General features: G+C 39.1%; 1 long non-coding RNA gene across 1 annotated transcript in view; it reads left to right on the forward strand.

Annotated features, from left to right (window-relative positions):
- The first annotated feature begins 759 nt into the window (after positions 1 to 759).
- The window catches only part of LOC137768668 (uncharacterized), a 46,196-nt gene continuing 31,999 nt past the window's right edge, over positions 760 to 14,956 (forward strand). Inside the window, exons 1-2 of the long non-coding RNA XR_011074774.1 lie at positions 760 to 900; positions 1,016 to 1,176. This is a non-coding gene — a long non-coding RNA (uncharacterized lncRNA). The remainder of the gene's footprint in view (positions 901 to 1,015; positions 1,177 to 14,956) is intronic.

Consider the following 14,956-nt stretch of genomic DNA (forward strand, 5'->3'; position numbering starts at 1 on the left):
CTGCCAGCGTTCAGTGGGTGTTCTGTAGGAGCAGTTCCACGTGTAGATGTATTTCTACTGTATCTGTGGGAAGGAAGGTGATCTCCGCGTCTTACTCTTCCGCCATCTTCTCTCCTCCTCTCTAACATCTTTATTGGAGTATAATTGCTTTACAATGGTGTGTTAGTTTCTCTGTATAACAGAGTGAATCAGCTATACATATACATATATCCCCATATCTCCTCCCCCTTGTGTCTCCCTCCCACCCTCCCTATCCCACCCCTCTAGGTGGTCACAAAGCACTGAGCTGATTTCCCTGTGCTATGCGGCTGCTTCCCGCTAGCTATCTATTTTACATTTGGTAGTATATGTAAGTCCATGCCACTCTCTCACTTCGTCCCAGCTTACTCTTCCCCCTCCCCGTGTCCTCAAGTCCATTCTCTACATCTGTGTCTTTATTCCTGTCCTGCCCCTATGTTCTTCAGAACCATTTTTTTTTTTTTAAGATTCTGTATATATGTGTTAGCATACGGTATTTATTTTTCTGTTTCTGACTTACTTCACTCTGTATGACAGTCTCTAGGTCCATCCACCTCACTACAAATAACTCAGTTTCTTTTCTTTTTATGGCTGAGTGAGAGGTCTATTTTTGATCGATGCTGGTGAGGGAAATATCCTAAGGCAGTGAGAATTGAGCAGAATTCTGAATGAAGTGAGGGACCAACTCATGTAAATATCTGGGAAAATTTTGTTCCAGGTAGAGGAAGCTGCAAGTGAAAAGATTGTGAGGCCAAGAGCATGCAAAATATGTTCAAGGAACAACAAGGAGTCTGGCATGGCTGGAGCAGAGAGAAGCACTGATAGAGAGCAGCTGAGGACGGAGGGAGCCAGAGGTCAGGCCACGAAGCTTTGCAGATCATGGTGAGGAGGATTTTGTTCTAAATGTGATCAGAAGCCACTGGAGGATTTGAGCAGGGAGTGAGGTGGTCTGGTTTATGTTTTAAAAAGATCGCTGTGATTTTGTTCCTTTTGTTAGTTTATATGAGCTTGAGCGTGACTTTAGCTTGGTTCATCTGAGAAGGATATTTGAGCTGGATACCAAAGCTGTGATCTGAAGGACAAGAAGAACTTACCCAGACATTGAGGAGAAGTCATCGTTCTGTATGTAAAGACACTAATGAGAGCTGAAGTCTGAAGGTGAGTGAAGCACGTCCTGTTCAAGGATCTGGGAAATGTTCATTTGGGCTGAAGTCCAGAGTACAAAGGCAGGACTGTGAAAGAGGAGGCTGAAAATGTATAGTGGTGAGGGAGGAGTTTTGATTTTATCCTAAAGATAATGGACTGTTTTGAAGACTTTTAGGTAGGGGAATATCAGAGCAGTTCTGTACTTTGAATGGTTTTCTTAGGCTGTTGGAGAGGACCTGGAGATGGGAGATCAGGTAGGAGGAAGGTGCAGAAGTAACTCAGGTGAAGCGATGGATTATGGTCAGACCTTGTGTGAACATTTCTTGGAGCCGCTATTAATTTTGGAAAACTGTGATTGTTGAATAGGTCTTGCCTATACAGAGTCAATCCACCATCCTGGAACATCCACCAATTTATCTTAGATTTTTCTCTTGTCACACAGGACAAATTTAATTCTGTTTCTACATGGCAGTCCTTCATATTTTTGAAGGCAGCCATTAGTGTCTCCTTTTTCCATATTTCTTTCCATCATGTGGGAGTTTTTTCTTGTGCGTGAATGTCCCAAATTTCTTCAACTCGTGAGAGTTGAGTGTGCCCCACGTGACACAGCTTTTTGTTCCTTCTCAATATTCTGTTCATTTTTATCTTGATCAATTCTTGTTGGTTAGTGACCCTCTCAGGGTGTGCTACCCTACTTTTACCAGCATAGTAAAGGGGGCAATTATTTCTTCCGTTTTTATGATCATTATATTTTACAAATAATAACTGTTCTCAAAAATAATAAAATAATAAGTTCTCAGAAACTTTTCTAGCGCTTGTACAATATTACTGAGCTTCTCAGTCAACTAAAGTCCTCATTTTCTTTTCAATTATGTTACCATTAAACTTGAGTCTGGCTGTGCGATAAATAGATGCAGGGCACCAGGGTGGACACGGTGTCCAAAAGGTGGCTTTTATACAATAATCAGATGAGAGAAGGTGGAGGCTTTATCTAGGGTATTAACAATAGAAATGGAGAAAAAGTGGTTGAATTCTATATACATTTTGAAGGAAAATCCAGTCCATATTTTGTATCCCCTGGAAACTGTAAGTAATCAATGGCATGAAGTGTCTGTCTTTGCTGTATTGTCTTGGGTGACTGGCTCATATTCAGTCCCTATCACATGGTTCAAGTCGAAACCTTTAATTTTGTGCATATTTTACATGCACTATTATACATGAATACAATTGTCAGAATAATTGACTCCTGTGATAGGCTGCAAGTATGTAACTTTAAAATACCAGGCATATGCTTTAGATTTTATTTCGTTTCACCTTTGTTTTATTGATCTAAAGTATGTCATATTATGAGACTATTACTGTCAACTTCAAATTTCATTAAATCACTCATATTATAATAGAAGACACTGAGGGGCTGGCTGTGCTTTGTGTCTTTTATAGGATTCATAGAAAATGTCATTACGATTATGTCTTTTTGCTAAATGGGATTTGTAAGAACTGCTTCACATTTATAGAGAAGATGACAGCCCCCTCCCATCTGAGACTTAACCTCTCAGCTCCATTCAAAGTGCCTGTGAATCCTGGCACTTTTGCTCCACAGATACTCATTTCTTTAATGCACTGTGATCTCAGATTTTGGTGTTCTATCTGCAAGTCCTGGTGAGACAATGTCGGCTTGTCTTGTGCCAATTCATCTACACATTGAATGACAGCTTTGCTGTCTCTGAATGGTAGCATGATGAGAGGTCATTCTACCTGGCTGTGCTGCCAACTGAAATGCTTAGTGTGTTTTCAAATTTGGGGTTATTAGAGCCAAAGAAACTTTATAAATTACCTTGTCTGTTCTCTTACCTTATAAATGTGGAAAATGAGAGTAGAATAGCTAAGAAGAAAATGTTCTTTCTTTTTTTCTCTTTTTAACCATTATTACAGACAAGGAGATGTACCTTAAAAAAGCCATTATCTGGGGTTGAAGAGTGAATACTTTAACAAGAAATCTTGTCAAAATATGATAGCAGTCATTCTGGGGTCAAGGTCATGGTGTCCGAAATATGGCGTGTGAAATTATCTTCAGAGCAACAGCCTGAGGAGCAGCTAAGGGATGTGTCCCTTGTAGGTGGATACGTCTCCATCTTAACCTGAACAACACTCATATTAAAGAGAGAAGAAAGCAGTTCCTTGTTTCTTCTTGGAGGGCAAATCATTTTAGCTACTCAGAATTATTTTTAAAGGGCTATCTTATTAATAACAGTCAATAAAACTCTGGGGGATAAAAGCAAGATTAGTAACCAGTTAATGCAAGGGGAAGATAGTGTGTAAAAACATCTTTCTCCAGTGGGATACTGACACTTAAACTCATATCATGCCTTAAAGCAGTTCATACATGCCTTCTTTTTAGTCACCAGCTGAGCACTGGTTTTATTTTCTCAGATATTTCTAAGCTGTGAGAGGTTGCTGCCTAAAAGGATATCTAGGGGCTGTTCTTAGGATGAGGTGAAAATTGATTCTGAGAGGGAAAACAATAGATATTCTCTATAATAGGGTGAGTGGGTTGGGCAGAGAGATTCTCTGAGGGCTCCTTTATGATTGAACCAAAGCTTATCTACAGACCAAGTTTGCTTTCCAAACCAAGATATTATAGAAAGAGAGGTGGAGCAAAACAACAAACTTTTTTCAGTATCTGGGGCTTCAATTCCTGGCTTTTTATTTCTTAAAACCCACATTTCTTGGTCAAGGTTTAAATCTCTTTCTAGGGACTTCCCTGGTGGTCCAGTGGTAAAGAATCCGCCTTCCAATGCAGGGGACGCGGGTTCAATCCCTGGTTGGGGAACTAAGATCCCACATGCCGTTAGGCAACTAAGCCCACGTGCCACAACTACTGAGCTCACGCTCCTCAAGGAGAGAGCCCTCATGCCGCAAACTACAGAGCCCATGCACCACAACTACAGAGCCCACCCACCTTGGAGCCTGCGCGCCACAACTAGAGAGAGAAAACCCGCACGCCACAACTAGAGAGAAGCCTGCGCACCACAATGAAGAGCCCGCACCTCAACGAAAGATCCCGCGTGCCGCAACTAAGACCTGACGCAGCCAGAAAGAAAAAGAAAGAAAGAAAGAAAATAAATAAAACAATCTCTTTCTGGAATAGTCCTTTTCACCTTTCTACCTGCATACTGTCCCTGCAGTGTGGACCTCTTGCTGCATGCTTCATGGTGCATGTACAGACTTGCTTCACTTCTAGACAAAGAGAGAGGCTCAGAGAGAGACACTGAAGCGAACGTCTGAGACAGTTTTCACCATTTGTCCTTGAACCTTGTGGACAGTGTTGTATATTCCCGTGGGAGTGTGTGTTTATGGGGAATATTGCCTACAAGATGGTGTATCACTATACCGTGTACATGGGAGAAAATCTTAGAAGAAAATAAAATTCTCTGCTCTTCATGATGATCAGGCTTAAGGGAGAGTGTGAGGGTGTGAGTAGGAGAGAGATGGAATGAACAGAGATAATAGGAAACAGGGAGACCAAATAGTTCAGTGCTTCCCAAAGTGTGATTAAGTGGGTCACCAGAATTTGAAGCATCTGCAAAGGATGAAGTAATTTGTTAATAATGAAGATTCCAGGGCTTCCCTGGTGGCGCAGTGGTTAAGAATCCGCCCGCCAATGCAGGGGACATGGGTTCGAGCCCTGGTCCGGGAAGATCCCACATGCCACAGAGCAGCTAAGCCAGTTCGTCACAACTACTGAGCCCATATGCCACAGCTACTGAGCCTGCATACCACAACTACTGAGCACATGCACCTAGAGCCCGTGCTTCGCAACAAGAGAAGCCACCGCAATGAGAAGCCCACACACCACACTTAAGAGTAGCCCCCGTGCAGCAATGAAGACCCAACACAGCCAAAAATAATAAATAAATAAAATAAATAAATTTATTAAAAAAAAAAAAAGATTCCAGGCAACCAAACAGTATTTCTGCATAAGGGGCATAAAAATCTGCATTTTTTTAACATGCACATCAAGTGGTCCTTATATAAAAAAGTTTTAGAATCATTGAGTTTGGAAGTTAATATAATTGTGAAGGTGAGAGTTGAGGCCATAGATCAAGAGAGGATAAAAGAAATATTTGGTTGGTAAAATATACAGAACTTGATAATTGTGTGGCAGCGTGAAGAGAGGTGGATCTAGGATGATTCTCACAGGTGTTTGGTTACCTGGTAGATGATTGTATCGTTACTCTGATTAACTGGAACTTAGAAAAAAGGACTAGGTTTGAGAAGGTGGATGAGAAAATTTGGGCTTTGATTATGAGTTTAAAGTGTTTATGAGGCAACTTAAAAATTTTTTTGCAGTAGAGATAACCACGTAGACCTGTAGTTTGGTGGAGCAATCTGGGTTAGAAAGATAGATTTAGTGGTTATCAGAATACAAGAGGAAGTTGAATCTATTGGCATGACTGAGATTTCCCAAAGAGAAAATGTATCAGGAGAGAAAGTCTGGGGTGGAGTCAAGACCCAGGGACCATTGCTAAGTAGGATCATGTGACCAGGAAGCTGGCTGTTGAATTCCTTTCTTCAGAGATAGAAGATTTCTCACAGGTTGATAAGGCTCATTACATGATCTTAAAAGAGGAATATTGAAGAGGAGTGAAGGTAAAGGCAACAGCAGTTGCCCAGGTCAAGAGATTAAGAGGCTCTCCATTTGTATTAGTGTCCCTCTGGATAAAAGCTGGATGTAATTTAAATGATCTAGATGGTAACATCTGCAATGTATGTGCAGTGAATTGAAGTGGCATCACTAGAAAGGGGAGAAGTTAGAGTTGTTTGATGGTATGAAAATCAAAGGAGGAATGTTTTCTTTTCACACTTGAGTGGAGTGAATTAATATGGAAGTGCCAGTGGGATAAAAAAATGTGTATGCCATCTCCTTTTCCTGGTGTATGTGGGTCATCAGCATGTGGGCATCTTCCATTCAGAAGAGTTGGAAGAAAAGCCCTATCCTAAGAGAAGACCTCTGTTTTTATTTAAGCACAAGAATGGGAAGAACATCCAGTAAAGCCACTGAGGATGCAGAAGAGTGTGATGGAATTGGGAGCACCAGTATTGGAAAGAATTGAGAGGGAGGTTAGCTGTGCGGTAATGAGAGATAGAGAAATGGTGAAGGGAAGGGTGGGGGGCGGTTCTGGGGTATGGACACAGGTGATGAGCATGCAGGAGAGGAAAGATAACCAGAAGGGTGCTAGATAATATCTCTACCTGTGGAGTTAGAGAGACAACACCTTTGTACACCAAGATATTTACACGTTTTTCAAGACCCTATATGGAATTGTGCCAAAGTATTTTGTGTATAAAATAAGTAGAGTTCAAAAGAGGACCAGAATGTGCTGAGAAGTGGCAGTGGAAAGATCATTGAATGCAGTGGGGCATGAATCAATTAGGTTAATTTATATGAAGCACCCTGAAAACTGCAAAGTATAATATAAAACTATGAGGTGGTACAGCCAGGGCAATGATCTAGAAGTTTCCAAAGTCTTTTAATAAACTTGCTGCATCAGGATCTTCTGAGGTGCTTTTGAAATTTTGGATGCCTGGGGCCTACAGTCAATTTACTAGATCAGGCTCCCTGATACTGAGCCCAGGGGATCTCTTTTGTCTTTTTTTACAGCTCTCATTTCTGATATATACTTTAGTATTATACACCTACTTGATTATTGATATTATAGTTCAACTTAGATGACAGTAAACATGTATGTGAATGGTAAAAAATTTAAAAGATCACAATGAATGAATAAATCTCATGAATGAAATTAACAAATAGTGAACAATTGGTTGGAAAATCACAGAAGTTGTTTAATTTCAGAATTTTAATTTGAAGGCAGTGAAATACCACTAAATTATTTTGAGCAAGTAGTGATACTGTGAATTTTAAGAGAATTATTGTGGTTTCTGTAAATAACATTTACTAATAAACTTCCAGTGGCTCAGAATTATTCTACTCATGTATTTGAAAATATATTTAGAATAACAAGGGAATTCCCTGGCGGTCCAGTGGTTAGGGCTCTGTGCTTCCACTGCAGGGGGCACAGGTTCAATTCCTGGTTGGGGAACTAAGATCCAGCATGCCATGTGGTGCAACCAAATAAAAATAAAAATAAACAGAATAACAGGACTTTAAATGAAGTTTAGCCTAAGTTTTGTTAAAAATGAAACATCTAATCTATAATCCTCTAAGCATTATGTTTGATATTGAGAAATCTGACATTCTTATTTTAATGTACATGGCTATATTTATATGAATAAGAAATTTAAGTGGAAAATCATTAGGCTTTGCTGTATTATTGATTTCTAGTTTCTCTAGTGAATTAAAAGTTACTGATTTTTAAACTCAGAAATAAAACCTCATATATCAGTGTTTTTTATACTAAAAAAATGATTATCTTTAGTTTTGCCTTTCAGACTAATGAATTCCTTGTAGTTTGGTAAAAGAATTAAAAATCATAATTTGGTGAATTAAAAATAGTGTATTTTTTCATTTCTCTTGGGCATATAGAGTGACTTATTTTATGATTTGCTAAAGTTGTAGACGTTTTCTGATCTTTTCTAAAGCAAAAATTGTGTGCCACCTTTGCAAACTTTTCCTTATATTTGGATCTGTCTAAAGCTACTTTTAAGAACTATATAATTCTGATCAAGAATTCTGTTTCTCCCTGAAAAACTTCCTTCTATATCTGATTTGGATGGCATGATGGTGATTATCTTTGTTCCTACTTAGATATGTTGAAATTGCCTCAAGGCTTTGAAGTTCTGAGATTTAAAGAAAAGATGAAATACAAATATGTATGTGCTATTTTCATATGGAAATAATATTCTGAATGAGAAGTAACTTCTTTGTTGGCATACACTGGGTCTTACAGAATAAATTAAAAAGCACTTGGAGGACAGGCTCCATGCTTTTTCTTATAACTTCACTAAGATACATTATTAAATTAGTAGAGACCAAAACTTTTAGGATTTTAAAGAGTAATTGATATTTTCATTAAATTTTAGCACTTAAAAATTTGAGGATTTTGTTTATTTCTGTGTTTGAAGTGTGTCTATTTCATTCTTAAGTTCCAGTGTTCTTTTTAATAAGTAGCTTTATATTTTATTATTTTTGATTATTATTTCTGATTATTAAAGTTATAAATTTTCATAGTAAAAAAAATCAAGTAATATAGAAAGGTAGAGTGAAAATTACTTATAACCTCTCCACTCAGACTGAACCACTATTTAACCTTTTAGTATATATCCTTTCATACTTTTTCCTGTCTGTATGAATCTCTTTGGGTGTAACTCAATCTGTATAGCTCAGACCATTCTGTGGGTGTCTTTGGTGGGCATGCTTTTCTCCACTCTGTCTGTAAGGGGTTCCCTACCTGTCTTTTATTTTAGCTTCTGGCCCCTCATCTTTCCTCTATCACACACATTCTCACTGTCTTTCACATTCTCTGTATGTGGATTCATACATATGAAGTGTGTGAGTGAGTCTCTATATGTGGGTAAATGTGAGTATGTGTATATATATGTCAAAATAGGACCATTAGATACATGCTGCCTTGTAATTAAAAAAAAAAACTTTTCTATAACAATAAATATAGATACAAAGCTCCATTTTTGATGACTGAATGGTATTCTAGAATGTAGTGTGGGCTAGATTTAATTTATTTATCCAATCCTTTCGAACAATTTCTTTTGGACATTTAGGTTGTTTCCAAATTTTTTTTGTTACCATATTTAGTCCTTTTAGTGCACATTTTTACATATTTGTACAATCATTTCTTAGTAACTGAAATGTTACTATTAACTGTTACTAATAACCCTATTGTAAATATCTTTAATTAGATGTTCTAAATTATGTAAACTTAGGAATTCACTATTAGGCTAAGCTCAATACAGTTTTTATAAGATTTCTTGGGAAAGGTCAGTTTTCTTTAAATAATAAAATATTACAAGATATTGCTAGCAGCTATTGGTGGGTTGTGGCTTTATATTGTTGTTGGACATTTCTAACTGTATTTTCTGATGGGTATGTCCTGAGCTCTCTTCTCCATGACCGACAGGAAGAGTGTTTTGAGAAAACCAGTTAAGGTTATAGCTGTTGTTTGTGATGCAAAGAGCAGAATCAAGCTACACATTCACAGACTAGGAATGAAAATCACCTCCCTGCCCTAACCACTTGGATCAATTGTATTCTTTTCTCAACAATAGCAGGCCCTCCTTTTGAGTTTTGCCTCCCTGTTCTTTAGTTCTTTGTCTAAATAAACTCTAAGCTGCTTGAGACATGAGCTTTGTTTTCACTGTGTTGTTTTGTAAAATGCCATATGCACATATGACATTTTGTAGATAATAAAACAGCAATGATTATAGGCTGTTGGTAGTCCTCTGCTGATATCTCTGCTGGTAACAATACACTAAGATATCACTTGACATTCTATTGAGTTAACAGAAACTGTTGTGTTGATTTTTACTGCTGTTAAGAGCAGGGAGAATATTGATTTTAATCAGAAAGAGCAGGGAGAAATTGCTTTGACATGTGTTTTTTACTTGATCTTTGAGAATGTCATGAAAAAATAAAAAGAGTAAATAGTAATCTATGTGAGGTTCTTTCAAAAGAGCTGAAAGGTTGTTTGAAAATAGTGACCCAAGGATAGAGATTTAGTTTCAGAAATGAAATGTTTAATCAGCCATCTCAGAGTAATCTCTTACATGACAAAATGAAGCCTTTCTTTGGAATATTAAGTAATTGCATTTTTAGTCATACTGCAATTGAAATATAAAGAAACATGGCTTAATTTGTTAACCATTTTAATATTTATATAGTTATTCAGCAAATATACAATGATCAGCTACACTAAGGTTGTTGTTGTCCTAGGTCCTGGGGTCACACTGGAGAGCAAAGCAAAGTCCTTGCCTTAATGGAGTTTGTTTTCTAGAAGAGGAATAGATAACAATTAAAAATGATGTAGTATGTCAAGTGGTAATAAGTACTATGGAGAAAAAAGCAGAGCAGGATGGGGAGTGTGGATGGTAGTAGCCATTTTACATATTGCAGTTGGGGAAGCCACCCTGGAGACCTAAAGAAGGGGTGAATGAGCCATATCCGCATTTGTTGAAAGAATGTTTCAGGCAGAAGGAAGAGCAAGAGCAAGTGTCCTGCGGCCGGAGTGTGCTCCAGAGACAGCAAGGAGGCCTATATGGCCAGGAGATTAGCAGATACGAGCAAGGAAGTGGGAAGATGTAGGTCTTACAGGGCCTTGGGGGCCATTATATGCCTTTGGGTTTTACTCTGAGTCGGATGGAAGTCAATAAAAAGTCATAAAAACAAAAGTGACCTGATCTTATTTTCTTGTGAAGGGATTAGTCTGGATGCTATAAGAATAACTGTCAAGGCGCCGAAATGGAGAAACACTGTAGTAATAAGCTAGTTCATATCCAGGCAGTGGGCGATGATGGTTTGGATCAGCGTGATAGCAATAGAGGATGTGGAAAGTGATTCGATTTTTGCCATGTTTTAGAGACAGGGGTGACAGAATATCCTGATGTATTGGATGTTGGGTATGAAATAAAGCAAGTAAAGATGTGTTCAAGGTTTTTGGCCTGAGCAACTCAGAAGGGTAAGGCTGCAGAAAAGAGAGTTTGGTAGGGAACTCGGCAGTTTGTTTTGGGATAAATCCAGTTTGGACATTAGAGATTAGTATTTAGTTCCAAGAAAAAGGTCATAGCTGGACATGTAGATTTGGGAGTTGTCAACATGAAATTGGTATTTAATACCATTAAAGACAGGAAACTGGAAGAGATCATTTAGGGAGTAATTTAGATAGAGAAGTTCTGAGAGCTGAGGCCTGGGGTGTTTCCAGAGTTAGAGGTTGGAGGAATCTGAGGTGAAGGCTGAGGAGGAGTGAGATAGTGAGGTACAGGGAACCTAAAGAGTGGTCTTTCAGGGGCCAAGTGAAGTAACTGCTTCAGGGAGGAGGGAGGGGCGAGTGGAGTCAAAAGCCATTGATAGGTCTTTTAAATAAGGACAGAAGTTGGCAACTGGGCGTCATTGTTGACCATCTTGTGAGTTGTTCAGAAGAATAGAAAAGGCTTTCTGGAGACGGTTCAAAAGAGAATAAGAAGATAAAAAACAGAAGCAACAGTATGGGTAACTATTGAGGAATTTGCTATGAACAGGAGAATGGTACTGTTGTCCCAGCCATGTTGAATGGATGGCCAGACGGCATATGTGCCAGGCTTGATGGAGCAGTGTTTGTTGGGGGAGAACTCCTAGGGGCAGGACCAGTATCAGGACATGAACCCGCACTGCCCATTGCATTTAGGGCAGTACACAGATATCTAGCAGGGCTGAGTGTCAGACTCCAGGAGAGGAACTTTGACATTAGGCTGTAGGGCTTTTTTTTTTTTTTAACATGGATTTAATTAATAAATTAATTTATTTATTTTTGGCTGTGTTGGGTCTTCGTTTCTGTGCGAGGGCTTTCTCTAGTTGTGGCAAGCGGAGGCCATTCTTCATGGCGGTGCGCGGGCCTCTCACTATCGCGGCCTCTCTTGTTGTGGAGCACAGGCTCCAGACACACAGGCTCAGTAGTTGTGGCTCATGGGCCTAGTTGCTCCACGGCATGTGGGATCTTCCCAGACCAGGGCTCGAACCCGTGTCCCCTGCATTAGCAGGCAGATTCTCAACCACTGCGCCACCAGGGAAGCTCCAGGCTGTAGGGCTTTAAAGCTGTACCAGCTCCTCTCTTGATGTGAGTAGGGCTGCCGTGATATTTTCATTTCCGCTCAGTTCCTTCAACCCCTGCCTCAACAAGGCTGAGGTTCAAGTTTCTGGTTGACCAGGATTGAATATAATAAGTACTAGCTCCCCAGTTTCCATAGGAGGACACCGAATTCTTTTCTGGGAGCCCAGCCTAAAGGAGATTTAGTCCTGATAAGGTAAGCCTGACCTCTCAGTAACAAGAGAAGTATGAGAGGGGTATGCAGTGGTTTTTCTTTACTTCTCCCTTGTTCCCTTCTCTCGCTTCCCCTCTCCTCCTTCCTTCCCTCATTCCCTTCCTTCCTTCTTTCCTTCCTTTTCTTTGATGTGCAATATTATAGATTTTTATAATCTGGTAGAGAGGAAAAACCATTGAGAATGTAAGGGAAATAGTCATTGGAGTGATTGCTGTTGAGAAGATAAGAGGATGATAAGAGTGGAGGGTTTGGCCCTGTGAGAGGAATGGATACACATCCATATTAGAGAGAAGCCAGGATTGATAAGCACAGATGTGCTTGTGCTGTGATCAGAGCTTGTGGACATTCTTTTAGGATTGTTTCTAATTGCTCAGTGAAAGGTGAATTTGCACTGAGAGCAAGGAGAGAGATGCAAGTGTTGGAGAGATTATAGCAGTGTGTGATTAAAAACCTTATTTTCCCAATGAAAACAAATTTTATTAGCTATGTGCTCTAAAAAAAGAAACTACTTTCCCTCTCTTACTGAGGATTGAATTTTGTGTATTTTTGGTGGACAGTCTTGGTTAAATCTGTTTAGCTTTTGGTCAAATGTTTATTTCTACGGGCCACCTTTCATACAAAAAAAGATCTCATTTTTTATGGTGTTCTGTGATTTGAGTCATGTTAGATGATTCTGTAAACATAACACAGAAATAAGCAAAATGTACTTGGGCTTCTATGGCATGTGTGCAGAAGAATCTGTACTTATTAAGCATACAAATATGTTTAAAATTCACTAACCTTTGTGTAGCTCACTGCAAGCAAAAGCATAACATTTGAAATTGTGTCTTCACTGCCTTCTCAGGGCATGGGATGATTGACACATCCTAACCTACTTAATAACTGTGAGACAGAGCCAGTTATTCACCTGAGTTTTTTCCCCCCGCATTTGGAGCTTTAGATAATTGGATTAAATTACAGCAAAATAAGTCAGGCCTGCTATACTTGCACTCTCTCAACTGGCAGGAGACTGACTATTCTGGCAAAATGAATACATTTTATGTATGTCTTTATTTTGTATGACTCTTGAAAAAGCAAGCAAAATTCTCCTATTTTAAAATAAGTAAAATAACAGGTAATGTCTCCGTAATCCTTAATCTCAGGTTTAATATGGAGGTCAAGCTAAGGTTGCACTAAATGATGCTATAGACCCTTCCAACTATAAAATTTTATGATCTCAAAATAGGTTTAGCAAGTGAGCCATTTATGGCCAAGTTATTAACCTAGATGATGCCATATACTAATTTTCCAACATATCTCTGGTTGTTTCCTCTGATACAGCATTTCCTTAGTTCCTTTTGAGATGATCCTGCCATTTTACTTCAAGTTGTTGAGGTAGCTCAAAGTGAATTGGGGGACATATTTCAAACCTCATATGTTTCTAAATGGCAGGAGTCTGGAGGCAAAATTTTCCTTAAGCTTGTTAAAAATGCAGATTTCCAGGACTTTGAAACTGGGCTTGGAAATCTGCACTTTAGTAAGCACTCAAGTAGTTCTGAGGTGGGTAGCTAATGAAACACACTTTGGAACACAGCCCTGGTTAACATGTAGAATTGAAAATATGGTCCTTGAATCTGTAACATAATCTAACATATATAGTTCTATACATCCATCCTTGAAATCTATCTTGAATCCAGAAAACTGTCATGTTGGAAATTAAGAACCCCATTGAATTACACTGTTAAATTTCCTTTCTTTCTCCCTCCCTCCTTCCCTTTATTCCCTCCCTCCTTTCTTTTTTTTCTCTTTCTCTCTCTCTTTCCTTTTTTTTTTTTTTTCCTGGCAGTTTTTTAAAATATCTGAATCTTATATATGTATTGTATAGTCAGGGGAAAGCCTTGTCCATTATTTTGTGTTTAAAAAATTATTTTATCATTTAAAAAAAATTATAAGCTCCACAAAGGTAAAGAATTATAACAAATGCTTATTTTAGAAACCCTTAATATTTTCCACTGTAATTGGTAATATTAGAATTGCAACCAGTATTTTATTTATTTATTTATTTATTTTTGGCTGTGTTGGGTCTTTTGTTGCTGTGCGCGGGCTTTCTCTAGCTGCGGTGAGCGGGGGCCACTCTTTGCTGCGGTGTGAGGGCCTCTCACTGCGGTGGCCTCTCCTGTTGCAGAGCACAGGCTCCAGGCGCGCGGGCTTCAGCAGCCGTGGCACGCGGGCTCAGCAGTTGTGGCTCGAAGGCTCTAGAGTGCAGGCTCAGTAGTTGTGGAGCACGGGCCTAGTTGCTCCGCGGCATGTGGGATCCCCCCGGACCAGGGATTGAACCCGTCTCCCCTGCATTGGCAGGCGGACTCTTAACCACTGCGCCACCAGGGAAGTCCCTGCAACCAGTATTTTAATGAGCTTTCTGCTGTTCCTTTGCTTGAAGTGTATTTCTCATTTTCTTCCTGGGGTGAAATCCTAGTAGTTCTTTGAGATTTAATTAAACCCTTACTTTCTTTGGAAGTGTCCCCTGATCACCATCCTTTAGCCTCCCCATCCCCCAAATTAATTGCTTTTTCATATGAGTTTTCATAACAGTTTGATCATGCTACTTACCAATTTGTGATCTCCTTACGCAGAGTGAGTATATGTCTTAAATTTCTTAGGTCAATTTTCCTGCCATAAATATTAAAAGAGCCCCCTTTCACTCTCTGAAGTGTCCCTGTTTGGGTAATAGATGAGATGTCCATCCTATAGTGAAGAACTTTTCATCTCTAGTACTTCGCCTGTTATCTGGTACATGGAGGTTATTCAATCAGAGTTTGTCAAT

This window comes from Eschrichtius robustus, chromosome 8 (assembly GCF_028021215.1).
Source record: "Eschrichtius robustus isolate mEscRob2 chromosome 8, mEscRob2.pri, whole genome shotgun sequence".
In the NCBI taxonomy this organism is placed as follows: Eukaryota; Metazoa; Chordata; class Mammalia; order Artiodactyla; family Eschrichtiidae; genus Eschrichtius; species Eschrichtius robustus.